Source organism: Vicugna pacos, unplaced genomic scaffold, assembly GCF_048564905.1.
Source record: "Vicugna pacos unplaced genomic scaffold, VicPac4 scaffold_19, whole genome shotgun sequence".
NCBI lineage: Eukaryota > Metazoa > Chordata > Mammalia > Artiodactyla > Camelidae > Vicugna > Vicugna pacos.
Genome location: NW_027328740.1, coordinates 30,922,725 through 30,937,950, shown reverse-complemented (window position 1 = coordinate 30,937,950; position 15,226 = coordinate 30,922,725). Strand labels below are relative to the sequence as shown.

At 45.1% G+C, this 15,226-nt stretch overlaps 1 long non-coding RNA gene across 1 annotated transcript; it reads left to right on the top strand.

Annotated features, from left to right (window-relative positions):
- Nucleotides 1–9,906: 9,906 nt before the first annotated feature.
- On the top strand, nt 9,907–14,893 carry LOC140693084 (uncharacterized). The gene is made up of 3 exons (XR_012068739.1): nt 9,907–10,044; nt 13,246–13,318; nt 14,692–14,893. It is a non-coding gene; the product is annotated as an uncharacterized lncRNA (long non-coding RNA).
- The last annotated feature ends 333 nt before the right edge of the window (nt 14,894–15,226 follow it).

Genomic DNA, 15,226 nt, shown 5'->3' with positions numbered 1-15,226 from the left:
GCACGCCTCCGAATACAAGTGTGCTGAGTACATGCAAGCCGCGATAATGGGTCGATGCATGCTGAATGATCCTTGACATCACCTTAAGTATTTTCTTTTGAATAATCATGGTTTCCTTGGTAAATATCAGCCAACCGTACCATTTTGGTGTTTGTTTGTTGGTTTGATTCTTTGTTGGTCTGCTTCTCGCTTGTATTGCAAACACGACAGGCCATGCATCTCTCCTTAAGCTTGAAACAGAGAGTCAAATAAGCTGATTCACTTAAGAGAGTGCTTCCAATCACCTATGATTTCCTGCTTCCCTCTCCCATCTTTAGGGTTTTGATGTCCTCCTTGCCTTCTTCTTGTTTCTTCTTTGCCACTCATGCTCTTCTTGCATTTCCAATAATGGTTTCTTCTTTCCATTTCATCTTGCTGCTTTTCTATTCAGGGTAGATTTCTCAACCATTCTTGTAGGATAAGTTTTGAACTGCTGAATTCTTTTAAGATTTGCCGGTTTGTGGAATTTTCTAGCTCTGCCGTTATTAGGACTGGCGGTCATGTGGCATAGGCTCCCCTAGGTGGCAGCATTTGGCCATTCAGGATATGGTCTGTGTCCTGGCACTCCTCCCTCTCCTGCAATATTGCTGCCGAGATATCAGCTGAATCCCCTCTTGAGGTTCCCTTGTGACTATGTTGTTTCCTCCAGGTGCATTTTAAATCACTGTGATATTCGTGAGCTTTGTTGATTTGAATCATACAGCTGCTGGTAGGTCTATTGGGATTCCACCTCCTTTGGATGCTGTGTAATTCCTGAATTCGCATACATGATTCTTTCTTGGCTTTCAGGAAGTTTCAGTCTGATTTTTCTACAGATAAATTTTCAGACATTTTTTGTTTCCTTATCTCTTGCTTTTCCATCTGGGACCCTTATGAATTCTAGTCTTTCATGCCCTGTCTTAACCCAGGGTTCAACAGCAATGTTTACATTGCTTTGCACTTGCTTTCCTATGTCTGCTTCTGACCGAGGTTTTTCTGATCCCATGTCTTCACAGTCATTCACGCGTCCCTCTGCATTATCTAGTCTGCTTACGACTAAATTTTAGCCCTGATATTATCACATCCATTGAGTTTCCTGATATTTTTTGGCTCGTCTTTAGACTTTCTCTTCCCCTTTTCCGGTATTCTGCCTTATGTGATTCTGAGACACTGTTGTTTTTCAGTGATTTCCTGACCTCCATTTTCAACACATGGTCTGGATAGCGTTTTGCAGTCTAGTTGTTTGAAAGCTTATCTTTTGGGCCTTCAATATCTTTGGAACTGAAAATGGTACTTCCTGTTTCTTTTACTGTACTTCTTCACCTCTACTGCTCAGGTAATATCAGGTATGTAATGTGGACTTCTAGGGCTTTGTTAAGTGAAAATTTTAGACTTTTGGCTCTACGCAATTCCATGGGATTTCTGTGCGGACAATTTCTCCTAGACATTGATGCCATATCGTGTTCCTGTGTGTGTTGTCTGGTATATCTCCAATTGCTGTTGTTGCATTAGTTTTGATGAAAAACCAATACTATTTCGATTTGCATAACTTCATTTTGATAATGCTTATCTCACAATTCTGAAAGTGCGCAGGACACTTCCTCTTGTGGAAATGAAGCTTTTAAAGGTTCTCAGCTCTGCATTCTGCTCTATGTCATTTTGGAGTGTTTCCAAAACAGCAAACTGAGAGTGCGCTTGTGCTTTGTAGTTCCACGGGAATGTCCCAATGAAAGCAGTTCTTCTCAGAGCTTCTCTGTCTACAGAAACACCAGTGGAATGCATATCTATGGATGTCACATATCAGGGCCTGCTGGAATGATCCCGCAGACCTACCTTGGTGTCCTCGGTGCCGTACCGTGCTGGTGCCATCCAAAATGTAGCATCCGCTTTAGGGAGATAATGCTGTAGGTAATGCTTCCTCTTCTAACGCTGTGGACTTGGACCACTCTTCCTTGTCCTCTCATCCTTGTGGCACGGGTGCACGAAGGCAACCACACAGCTGTTGCGCATCCTGTGCCTCAAACCAAACCATAATCCCAGCCCAGGTTATGAATGTAGCAGATCCTAAGTCTTTTCATTCTGATTTCAAAACCAAGGCCCCCTGGATCCCTCAGACCAGATGAACGATATCTCTGATTCAGCCCCACACGTGCTCTATTGGCAAAATGCCCAATTGGTCCCTGGTCCTGCAGATGCACTGGCTGTGGCCATGGGACATATTGGTAATCTCAACCACGTGACCAGTTTTGATGCTTTATCATTGGTACACATTTTGGTCTGCTCTCTTGATTCGACCCACCACATCCCACAATGCACTCCAGATCCCTGAGACTCAGCGTGTGCCATCATTCGTAGCCCTATCCCTCACAGAACGTTGCCTCTGCTACCTCAAATGTGGCAGCTGGGATCTTGGACTCCGAATCAACTGTGGGGATATTTTGCGCTGGTTTCTTTGAGTTCTGTCAGCCAAGCATCTGCTGTGCACTCTTGTAAATCTCAGCACATCACCTTCTATCCCATGTCTCCTGTCCGCTTGAGAGTGTGCGTCCAAGTTAAACAGAGTTTCACCCTTGTTGCTCCATCACCAGGGGTCAAACCTTCACTGGATTCCATTTCCTGCTTTGCCTTCTCCTGCTTCCAGGTGTCCTGAGGCCTCATCCTGTCTTTGGAAGTAACAGACCTCTCTTCGGCAAGTGTCCTGTGCCAAGGGCTGGGTGAGTGGATGTTTCCATTGCTCTGTTCATGGGAGCGAGTGAGTGCATGTTGCACTTCTTCTCTGCCAACTGGGCATCGATGAATCAACACTATCCAGATACATTTCACAGAAATGTGATATTTGCTTAGCTCTTTGTTTCTATACAGCCGTGGTGGGAGGGATGGTCCGAATACACCTGTTTTGACATTGTGTTGATATCTCATTTGCAGTCTTTAAGAAGTTTAAAAGAATTCATTTACATGTTTTGGGAGTTATACGGAAATGAAGTTGCTTTTTGAAACACACTCAATCGACCTAGAAGCCAGACTTGTCAATTTTGGTAACATTTTGTCAGCTCGACGGAAAACCTAGACAGATAGAATGCAAATTGGCAGTCCAAACTGTTAAAGGGTTCATGTCGGCTCTTTACGGTTGAAGCCTCCGAAACCAACAGGAACCATGAAATAACTATTGGAAACTTGAAATAACCCCCAAACTTGGATACACTTGTGCATTGGTGCCCTTTACTCCCAAAGACACCTACTGGCCAATATTGGCATTTCAAGGGGTAACATCCCTCTCTAGGAAAATACAAGAGGAAAGAAACCAAATATATACATTTAGGTTTGAATCCAAAAGCACCTAGAGGCATTCTAGCTAGGAGAACCCTGCTGCAGTTATGCTAGTCTATGGAGAACCAGGTGTTCTTCTATCAGTGATGAGAACGCTTAATCATCCGATCATGTTGGGTAAAGCCATTTAACGCAACCAAGTCTGCACCCGCATGATATAGTGCCCACGGGGGCTTGACTCAAGTGAAAGACGATCCACATAAGCTGTGTCTTTTATATCATTGGCGACTTTTACTGTACTGTTCTGTTTCTGACTTGTACTATTTACCTATACTGTCTTGAAAAATTGAGGCCTAATACAGATTCAAGTTCAGTCAGATTCCCCTCTCTTACCACACTCCCTTCACCCCAGGGAAGACATAAGCACAACATTTGCTGAATCTAGCGGAAGGCCATCGTTTCTAGGTGTGAGCTAAGTATTCAATTCCTATCTATTTCAGCCAAGTTTATTGGACCTTTAAGGAGTTCACTGTTGTTCACAGAGTGTGAAGCTGGAGGAACTCTGATTCTAGGAGGGGCTTGTTTTACTCGTAATGGCTTCATTGCAGCTCAGCTACTGATCCTTCAAAATGGATGCCTGTGTGGAGGGGAGGGAAGGCAAGTGCTTGCTAGCTAGGCCCAAACCTGGGAAAAGGCTTACCTGGGCTTGGTGAATTCTGGTCTGAATGGCTTGGGAAGGCCCCTTGGGAAGTGTGGATTCCCATGACCTCTTCCAAGAACAGGAGCGTTTTGATCATCTCTGCCATCTCTTCTCTTGCAGACGTCAGGGACCTTGGACCCGTTCTTGGAGAAGAGAATTGAGGAACTTCCTCAAGTCCACGTTGGCACTCCGTATGTTTCTGCCAGTATCAGCGAGGTTCAATATGTCTCATGAATGTCTTTTGAGCCTGGTATCCTCTACAGCTGTCTCCACGCCAGTATTCTCCATTGTAGCAGAACATCTCTCATCCATGTGTTCGCATCTCTCCTCAATCCGTTCAGCCAGCTTTTCGGCCAGCTTCTCTTCGTGTCTCCCCTAAAGTTGACTTCACCAGGACTGGGCAAGTCTGAAAGTACCTCGGAGCCTCACCAGTAAGCTGATGACAGGCAGATCTTCCACTGTCTGCCCTTTCAGGTTCTGGAAACTGACCTGTGACCTCAGGTCTTTGGGCAGCAGCAGTATCTCGAACTTACACAGCTTCCCGGACCAAACACCTAAGCCAAGCTCCACAGAGGGCGGCAGCCCCTCCATCACACTGATCCACCCACAGAACTCTGCCCGGTTACCTAGGATCCAACAGCCACAACAAGCCTCGCGGTACACACCAACATTCCACCTGGAATCCAACCGCTAACTGCCATCCCCAATGGCTGCTGCATCTTGTCAGTGTTGGGGGAGGGGCTGCATCCGACGAGAAGTTCCTAAGGTAAATGTGATTCTACCCACTAGCGTCCCATGGGCCTTTCTTCTTCCCTCTTTCCTTTTGTTCAGATCTCTATGCACAGTACCAATGGAGGGAAGTGTGTCCCTTTTCAGTTGATGGTTTCACACGTCTTTAAACTTTCTAACAGTTCACAGTACACAGAGACCCACTAAAGGAGACTTATGTTCCTATAATATCCGTACACCCGGAATACATATGCGTCGCCTGATTTCTGCTGAAACACCCGCACTCTCAGGACATGGATCCATTGGTTTCATGGGGGCTGAAATTCCAAGAAATGAAACCAACCCCAATGTGCACTTTGCTGTCAGTCTCTTTTGCTCTTAGTACACTTTGGCAGAGCTACTTGCCTTTGTTATAGGCTTCTTACAATTCTTCTCTACGTAGCCTAGAATATGGCATTCCTTCATCCTGTTGGAAGACATACAAGTCTACATCACGGACTAGGAATCCATTTGATTCCAAATCGGCATTAGGGTTAGGTCACGATATGTTCTTATGAATCAAAATTTACGAATATGAATGCACGCCTCCGAATACAAGTGTGCTGAGTACATGCAAGCCGCGATAATGGGTCGATGCATGCTGAATGATCCTTGACATCACCTTAAGTATTTTCTTTTGAATAATCATGGTTCCCTTGGTAAATATCAGCCAACCGTACCATTTTGGTGTTTGTTTGTTGGTTTGATTCTTTGTTGGTCTGCTTCTCGCTTGTATTGCAAACACGACAGGCCATGCATCTCTCCTTAAGCTTGAAACAGAGAGTCAAATAAGCTGATTCACTTAAGAGAGTGCTTCCAATCACCTATGATTTCCTGCTTCCCTCTCCCATCTTTAGGGTTTTGATGTCCTCCTTGCCTTCTTCTTGTTTCTTCTTTGCCACTCATGCTCTTCTTGCATTTCCAATAATGGTTTCTTCTTTCCATTTCATCTTGCTGCTTTTCTATTCAGGGTAGATTTCTCAACCATTCTTGTAGGATAAGTTTTGAACTGCTGAATTCTTTTAAGATTTGCCGGTTTGTGGAATTTTCTAGCTCTGCCGTTATTAGGACTGGCGGTCATGTGGCATAGGCTCCCCTAGGTGGCAGCATTTGGCCATTCAGGATATGGTCTGTGTCCTGGCACTCCTCCCTCTCCTGCAATATTGCTGCCGAGATATCAGCTGAATCCCCTCTTGAGGTTCCCTTGTGACTATGTTGTTTCCTCCAGGTGCATTGTAAATCACTGTGATATTCGTGAGCTTTGTTGATTTGAATCATACAGCTGCTGGTAGGTCTATTGGGATTCCACCTCCTTTGGATGCTGTGTAATTCCTGAATTCGCATACATGATTCTTTCTTGGCTTTCAGGAAGTTTCAGTCTGATTTTTCTACAGATAAATTTTCAGACATTTTTTGTTTCCTTATCTCTTGCTTTTCCATCTGGGACCCTTATGAATTCTAGTCTTTCATGCCCTGTCTTAACCCAGGGTTCAACAGCAATGTTTACATTGCTTTGCACTTGCTTTCCTATGTCTGCTTCTGACCGAGGTTTTTCTGATCCCATGTCTTCACAGTCATTCACGCGTCCCTCTGCATTATCTAGTCTGCTTACGACTAAATTTTAGCCCTGATATTATCACATCCATTGAGTTTCCTGATATTTTTTGGCTCGTCTTTAGACTTTCTCTTCCCCTTTTCCGGTATTCTGCCTTATGTGATTCTGAGACACTGTTGTTTTTCAGTGATTTCCTGACCTCCATTTTCAACACATGGTCTGGATAGCGTTTTGCAGTCTAGTTGTTTGAAAGCTTATCTTTTGGGCCTTCAATATCTTTGGAACTGAAAATGGTACTTCCTGTTTCTTTTACTGTACTTCTTCACCTCTACTGCTCAGGTAATATCAGGTATGTAATGTGGACTTCTAGGGCTTTGTTAAGTGAAAATTTTAGACTTTTGGCTCTACGCAATTCCATGGGATTTCTGTGCGGACAATTTCTCCTAGACATTGATGCCATATCGTGTTCCTGTGTGTGTTGTCTGGTATATCTCCAATTGCTGTTGTTGCATTAGTTTTGATGAAAAACCAATACTATTTCGATTTGCATAACTTCATTTTGATAATGCTTATCTCACAATTCTGAAAGTGCGCAGGACACTTCCTCTTGTGGAAATGAAGCTTTTAAAGGTTCTCAGCTCTGCATTCTGCTCTATGTCATTTTGGAGTGTTTCCAAAACAGCAAACTGAGAGTGCGCTTGTGCTTTGTAGTTCCACGGGAATGTGCCAATGAAAGCAGTTCTTCTCAGAGCTTCTCTGTCTACAGAAACACCAGTGGAATGCATATCTATGGATGTCACATATCAGGGCCTGCTGGAATGATCCCGCAGACCTACCTTGGTGTCCTCGGTGCCGTACCGTGCTGGTGCCATCCAAAATGTAGCATCCGCTTTAGGGAGATAATGCTGTAGGTAATGCTTCCTCTTCTAACGCTGTGGACTTGGACCACTCTTCCTTGTCCTCTCATCCTTGTGGCACGGGTGCACGAAGGCAACCACACAGCTGTTGCGCATCCTGTGCCTCAAACCAAACCATAATCCCAGCCCAGGTTATGAATGTAGCAGATCCTAAGTCTTTTCATTCTGATTTCAAAACCAAGGCCCCCTGGATCCCTCAGACCAGATGAACGATATCTCTGAGTCAGCCCCACACGTGCTCTATTGGCAAAATGCCCAATTGGTCCCTGGTCCTGCAGATGCACTGGCTGTGGCCATGGGACATATTGGTAATCTCAACCACGTGACCAGTTTTGATGCTTTATCATTGGTACACATTTTGGTTTGCTCTCTTGATTCGACCCACCACATCCCACAATGCACTCCAGATCCCTGAGACTCAGCGTGTGCCATCATTCGTAGCCCTATCCCTCACAGAACGTTGCCTCTGCTACCTCAAATGTGGCAGCTGGGATCTTGGACTCCGAATCAACTGTGGGGATATTTTGCGCTGGTTTCTTTGAGTTCTGTCAGCCAAGCATCTGCTGTGCACTCTTGTAAATCTCAGCACATCACCTTCTATCCCATGTCTCCTGTCCGCTTGAGAGTGTGCGTCCATGTTAAACAGAGTTTCACCCTTGTTGCTCCATCACCAGGGGTCAGACCCTCACTGGATTCCATTTCCTGCTTTGCCTTCTCCTGCTTCCAGGTGTCCTGAGGCCTCATCCTGTCTTTGGAAGTAACAGACCTCTCTTCGGCAAGTGTCCTGTGCCAAGGGCTGGGTGAGTGGATGTTTCCATTGCTCTGTTCATGGGAGCGAGTGAGTGCAGGTTGCACTTCTTCTCTGCCAACTGGGCATCGATGAATCAACACTATCCAGATACATTTCACAGAAATGTGATATTTGCTTAGCTCTTTGTTTCTATACAGCCGTGGTGGGAGGGATGGTCCGAATACACCTGTTTTGACATTGTGTTGATATCTCATTTGCAGTCTTTAAGAAGTTTAAAAGAATTCATTTACATGTTTTGGGAGTTATACGGAAATGAAGTTATTTTTTGAAACACACTCAATCGACCTAGAAGCCAGACTTGTCAATTTTGGTAACATTTTGTCAGCTCGACGGAAAACCTAGACAGATAGAATGCAAATTGGCAGTCCAAACTGTTAAAGGGTTCATGTCGGCTCTTTACGGTTGAAGCCTCCGAAACCAACAGGAACCATGAAATAACTATTGGAAACTTGAAATAACCCCCAAACTTGGATACACTTGTGCATTGGTGCCCTTTACTCCCAATGACACCTACTGGCCAATATTGGCATTTCAAGGGGTAACATCCCTCTCTAGGAAAATACAAGAGGAAAGAAACCAAATATATACATTTAGGTTTGAATCCAAAAGCACCTAGAGGCATTCTAGCTAGGAGAACCCTGCTGCAATTATGTTAGTCTATGGAGAACCAGGTGTTCTTCTATCAGTGATGAGAACGCTTAATCATCCGATCATGTTGGGTAAAGCCATTTAACGCAACCAAGTCTGCACCCGCATGATATAGTGCCCACGGGGGCTTGACTCAAGTGAAAGACGATCCACATAAGCTGTGTCTTTTATATCATTGGCGACTTTTACAGTACAGTTCTCTTTCTGACTTGTACTATTTACCTATACTGTCTTGAAAAATTGAGGCCTAATACAGATTCAAGTTCAGTCAGATTCCCCTCTCTTACCACACTCCCTTCACCCCAGGGAAGACATAAGCACAACATTTGCTGAATCTAGCGGAAGGCCATCGTTTCTAGGTGTGAGCTAAGTATTCAATTCCTATCTATTTCAGCCAAGTTTATTGGACCTTTAAGGAGTTCACTGTTGTTCACAGAGTGTGAAGCTGGAGGAACTCTGATTCTAGGAGGGGCTTGTTTTACTCGTAATGGCTTCATTGCAGCTCAGCTACTGATCCTTCAAAATGGATGCCTGTGTGGAGGGGAGGGAAGGCAAGTGCTTGCTAGCTAGGCCCAAACCTGGGAAAAGGCTTACCTGGGCTTGGTGAATTCTGGTCTGAATGGCTTGGGAAGGCCCCTTGGGAAGTGTGGATTCCCATGACCTCTTCCAAGAACAGGAGCGTTTTGATCATCTCTGCCATCTCTTCTCTTGCAGACGTCAGGGACCTTGGACCCGTTCTTGGAGAAGAGAATTGAGGAACTTCCTCAAGTCCACGTTGGCACTCCGTATGTTTCTGCCAGTATCAGCGAGGTTCAATATGTCTCATGAATGTCTTTTGAGCCTGGTATCCTCTACAGCTGTCTCCACGCCAGTATTCTCCATTGTAGCAGAACATCTCTCATCCATGTGTTCGCATCTCTCCTCAATCCGTTCAGCCAGCTTTTCGGCCAGCTTCTCTTCGTGTCTCCCCTAAAGTTGACTTCACCAGGACTGGGCAAGTCTGAAAGTACCTCGGAGCCTCACCAGTAAGCTGATGACAGGCAGATCTTCCACTGTCTGCCCTTTCAGGTTCTGGAAACTGACCTGTGACCTCAGGTCTTTGGGCAGCAGCAGTATCTCGAACTTACACAGCTTCCCGGACCAAACACCTAAGCCAAGCTCCACAGAGGGCGGCAGCCCCTCCATCACACTGATCCACCCACAGAACTCTGCCCGGTTACCTAGGATCCAACAGCCACAACAAGCCTCGCGGTACACACCAACATTCCACCTGGAATCCAACCGCTAACTGCCATCCCCAATGGCTGCTGCATCTTGTCAGTGTTGGGGGAGGGGCTGCATCCGACGAGAAGTTCCTAAGGTAAATGTGATTCTACCCACTAGCGTCCCATGGGCCTTTCTTCTTCCCTCTTTCCTTTTGTTCAGATCTCTATGCACAGTACCAATGGAGGGAAGTGTGTCCCTTTTCAGTTGATGGTTTCACACGTCTTTAAACTTTCTAACAGTTCACAGTACACAGAGACCCACTAAAGGAGACTTATGTTCCTATAATATCCGTACACCCGGAATACATATGCGTCGCCTGATTTCTGCTGAAACACCCGCACTCTCAGGACATGGATCCATTGGTTTCATGGGGGCTGAAATTCCAAGAAATGAAACCAACCCCAATGTGCACTTTGCTGTCAGTCTCTTTTGCTCTTAGTACACTTTGGCAGAGCTACTTGCCTTTGTTATAGGCTTCTTACAATTCTTCTCTACGTAGCCTAGAATATGGCATTCCTTCATCCTGTTGGAAGACATACAAGTCTACATCACGGACTAGGAATCCATTTGATTCCAAATCGGCATTAGGGTTAGGTCACGATATGTTCTTATGAATCAAAATTTACGAATATGAATGCACGCCTCCGAATACAAGTGTGCTGAGTACATGCAAGCCGCGATAATGGGTCGATGCATGCTGAATGATCCTTGACATCACCTTAAGTATTTTCTTTTGAATAATCATGGTTCCCTTGGTAAATATCAGCCAACCGTACCATTTTGGTGTTTGTTTGTTGGTTTGATTCTTTGTTGGTCTGCTTCTCGCTTGTATTGCAAACACGACAGGCCATGCATCTCTCCTTAAGCTTGAAACAGAGAGTCAAATAAGCTGATTCACTTAAGAGAGTGCTTCCAATCACCTATGATTTCCTGCTTCCCTCTCCCATCTTTAGGGTTTTGATGTCCTCCTTGCCTTCTTCTTGTTTCTTCTTTGCCACTCATGCTCTTCTTGCATTTCCAATAATGGTTTCTTCTTTCCATTTCATCTTGCTGCTTTTCTATTCAGGGTAGATTTCTCAACCATTCTTGTAGGATAAGTTTTGAACTGCTGAATTCTTTTAAGATTTGCCGGTTTGTGGAATTTTCTAGCTCTGCCGTTATTAGGACTGGCGGTCATGTGGCATAGGCTCCCCTAGGTGGCAGCATTTGGCCATTCAGGTTATGGTCTGTGTCCTGGCACTCCTCCCTCTCCTGCAATATTGCTGCCGAGATATCAGCTGAATCCCCTCTTGAGGTTCCCTTGTGACTATGTTGTTTCCTCCAGGTGCATTTTAAATCACTGTGATATTCGTGAGCTTTGTTGATTTGAATCATACAGCTGCTGGTAGGTCTATTGGGATTCCACCTCCTTTGGATGCTGTGTAATTCCTGAATTCGCATACATGATTCTTTCTTGGCTTTCAGGAAGTTTCAGTCTGATTTTTCTACAGATAAATTTTCAGACATTTTTTGTTTCCTTATCTCTTGCTTTTCCATCTGGGACCCTTATGAATTCTAGTCTTTCATGCCCTGTCTTAACCCAGGGTTCAACAGCAATGTTTACATTGCTTTGCACTTGCTTTCCTATGTCTGCTTCTGACCGAGGTTTTTCTGATCCCATGTCTTCACAGTCATTCACGCGTCCCTCTGCATTATCTAGTCTGCTTACGACTAAATTTTAGCCCTGATATTATCACATCCATTGAGTTTCCTGATATTTTTTGGCTCGTCTTTAGACTTTCTCTTCCCCTTTTCCGGTATTCTGCCTTATGTGATTCTGAGACACTGTTGTTTTTCAGTGATTTCCTGACCTCCATTTTCAACACATGGTCTGGATAGCGTTTTGCAGTCTAGTTGTTTGAAAGCTTATCTTTTGGGCCTTCAATATCTTTGGAACTGAAAATGGTACTTCCTGTTTCTTTTACTGTACTTCTTCACCTCTACTGCTCAGGTAATATCAGGTATGTAATGTGGACTTCTAGGGCTTTGTTAAGTGAAAATTTTAGACTTTTGGCTCTACGCAATTCCATGGGATTTCTGTGCGGACAATTTCTCCTAGACATTGATGCCATATCGTGTTCCTGTGTGTGTTGTCTGGTATATCTCCAATTGCTGTTGTTGCATTAGTTTTGATGAAAAACCAATACTATTTCGATTTGCATAACTTCATTTTGATAATGCTTATCTCACAATTCTGAAAGTGCGCAGGACACTTCCTCTTGTGGAAATGAAGCTTTTAAAGGTTCTCAGCTCTGCATTCTGCTCTATGTCATTTTGGAGTGTTTCCAAAACAGCAAACTGAGAGTGCGCTTGTGCTTTGTAGTTCCACGGGAATGTCCCAATGAAAGCAGTTCTTCTCAGAGCTTCTCTGTCTACAGAAACACCAGTGGAATGCATATCTATGGATGTCACATATCAGGGCCTGCTGGAATGATCCCGCAGACCTACCTTGGTGTCCTCGGTGCCGTACCGTGCTGGTGCCATCCAAAATGTAGCATCCGCTTTAGGGAGATAATGCTGTAGGTAATGCTTCCTCTTCTAACGCTGTGGACTTGGACCACTCTTCCTTGTCCTCTCATCCTTGTGGCACGGGTGCACGAAGGCAACCACACAGCTGTTGCGCATCCTGTGCCTCAAACCAAACCATAATCCCAGCCCAGGTTATGAATGTAGCAGATCCTAAGTCTTTTCATTCTGATTTCAAAACCAAGGCCCCCTGGATCCCTCAGACCAGATGAACGATATCTCTGAGTCAGCCCCACACGTGCTCTATTGGCAAAATGCCCAATTGGTCCCTGGTCCTGCAGATGCACTGGCTGTGGCCATGGGACATATTGGTAATCTCAACCACGTGACCAGTTTTGATGCTTTATCATTGGTACACATTTTGGTTTGCTCTCTTGATTCGACCCACCACATCCCACAATGCACTCCAGATCCCTGAGACTCAGCGTGTGCCATCATTCGTAGCCCTATCCCTCACAGAACGTTGCCTCTGCTACCTCAAATGTGGCAGCTGGGATCTTGGACTCCGAATCAACTGTGGGGATATTTTGCGCTGGTTTCTTTGAGTTCTGTCAGCCAAGCATCTGCTGTGCACTCTTGTAAATCTCAGCACATCACCTTCTATCCCATGTCTCCTGTCCGCTTGAGAGTGTGCGTCCATGTTAAACAGAGTTTCACCCTTGTTGCTCCATCACCAGGGGTCAGACCCTCACTGGATTCCATTTCCTGCTTTGCCTTCTCCTGCTTCCAGGTGTCCTGAGGCCTCATCCTGTCTTTGGAAGTAACAGACCTCTCTTCGGCAAGTGTCCTGTGCCAAGGGCTGGGTGAGTGGATGTTTCCATTGCTCTGTTCATGGGAGCGAGTGAGTGCAGGTTGCACTTCTTCTCTGCCAACTGGGCATCGATGAATCAACACTATCCAGATACATTTCACAGAAATGTGATATTTGCTTAGCTCTTTGTTTCTATACAGCCGTGGTGGGAGGGATGGTCCGAATACACCTGTTTTGACATTGTGTTGATATCTCATTTGCAGTCTTTAAGAAGTTTAAAAGAATTCATTTACATGTTTTGGGAGTTATACGGAAATGAAGTTATTTTTTGAAACACACTCAATCGACCTAGAAGCCAGACTTGTCAATTTTGGTAACATTTTGTCAGCTCGACGGAAAACCTAGACAGATAGAATGCAAATTGGCAGTCCAAACTGTTAAAGGGTTCATGTCGGCTCTTTACGGTTGAAGCCTCCGAAACCAACAGGAACCATGAAATAACTATTGGAAACTTGAAATAACCCCCAAACTTGGATACACTTGTGCATTGGTGCCCTTTACTCCCAATGACACCTACTGGCCAATATTGGCATTTCAAGGGGTAACATCCCTCTCTAGGAAAATACAAGAGGAAAGAAACCAAATATATACATTTAGGTTTGAATCCAAAAGCACCTAGAGGCATTCTAGCTAGGAGAACCCTGCTGCAATTATGTTAGTCTATGGAGAACCAGGTGTTCTTCTATCAGTGATGAGAACGCTTAATCATCCGATCATGTTGGGTAAAGCCATTTAACGCAACCAAGTCTGCACCCGCATGATATAGTGCCCACGGGGGCTTGACTCAAGTGAAAGACGATCCACATAAGCTGTGTCTTTTATATCATTGGCGACTTTTACAGTACAGTTCTCTTTCTGACTTGTACTATTTACCTATACTGTCTTGAAAAATTGAGGCCTAATACAGATTCAAGTTCAGTCAGATTCCCCTCTCTTACCACACTCCCTTCACCCCAGGGAAGACATAAGCACAACATTTGCTGAATCTAGCGGAAGGCCATCGTTTCTAGGTGTGAGCTAAGTATTCAATTCCTATCTATTTCAGCCAAGTTTATTGGACCTTTAAGGAGTTCACTGTTGTTCACAGAGTGTGAAGCTGGAGGAACTCTGATTCTAGGAGGGGCTTGTTTTACTCGTAATGGCTTCATTGCAGCTCAGCTACTGATCCTTCAAAATGGATGCCTGTGTGGAGGGGAGGGAAGGCAAGTGCTTGCTAGCTAGGCCCAAACCTGGGAAAAGGCTTACCTGGGCTTGGTGAATTCTGGTCTGAATGGCTTGGGAAGGCCCCTTGGGAAGTGTGGATTCCCATGACCTCTTCCAAGAACAGGAGCGTTTTGATCATCTCTGCCATCTCTTCTCTTGCAGACGTCAGGGACCTTGGACCCGTTCTTGGAGAAGAGAATTGAGGAACTTCCTCAAGTCCACGTTGGCGCTCCGTATGTTTCTGCCAGTATCAGCGAGGTTCAATATGTCTCATGAATGTCTTTGGAGCCTGGTATCCTCTACAGCTGTCTCCACGCCAGTATTCTCCATTGTAGCAGAACATCTCTCATCCATGTGTTCGCATCTCTCCTCAATCCGTTCAGCCAGCTTTTCGGCCAGCTTCTCTTCGTGTCTCCCCTAAAGTTGACTTCACCAGGACTGGGCAAGTCTGAAAGTACCTCGGAGCCTCACCAGTAAGCTGATGACAGGCAGATCTTCCACTGTCTGCCCTTTCAGGTTCTGGAAACTGACCTGTGACCTCAGGTCTTTGGGCAGCAGCAGTATCTCGAACTTACACAGCTTCCCGGACCAAACACCTAAGCCAAGCTCCACAGAGGGCGGCAGCCCCTCCATCACACTGATCCACCCACAGAACTCTGCCCGGTTACCTAGGATCCAACAGCCACAACAAGCCTCG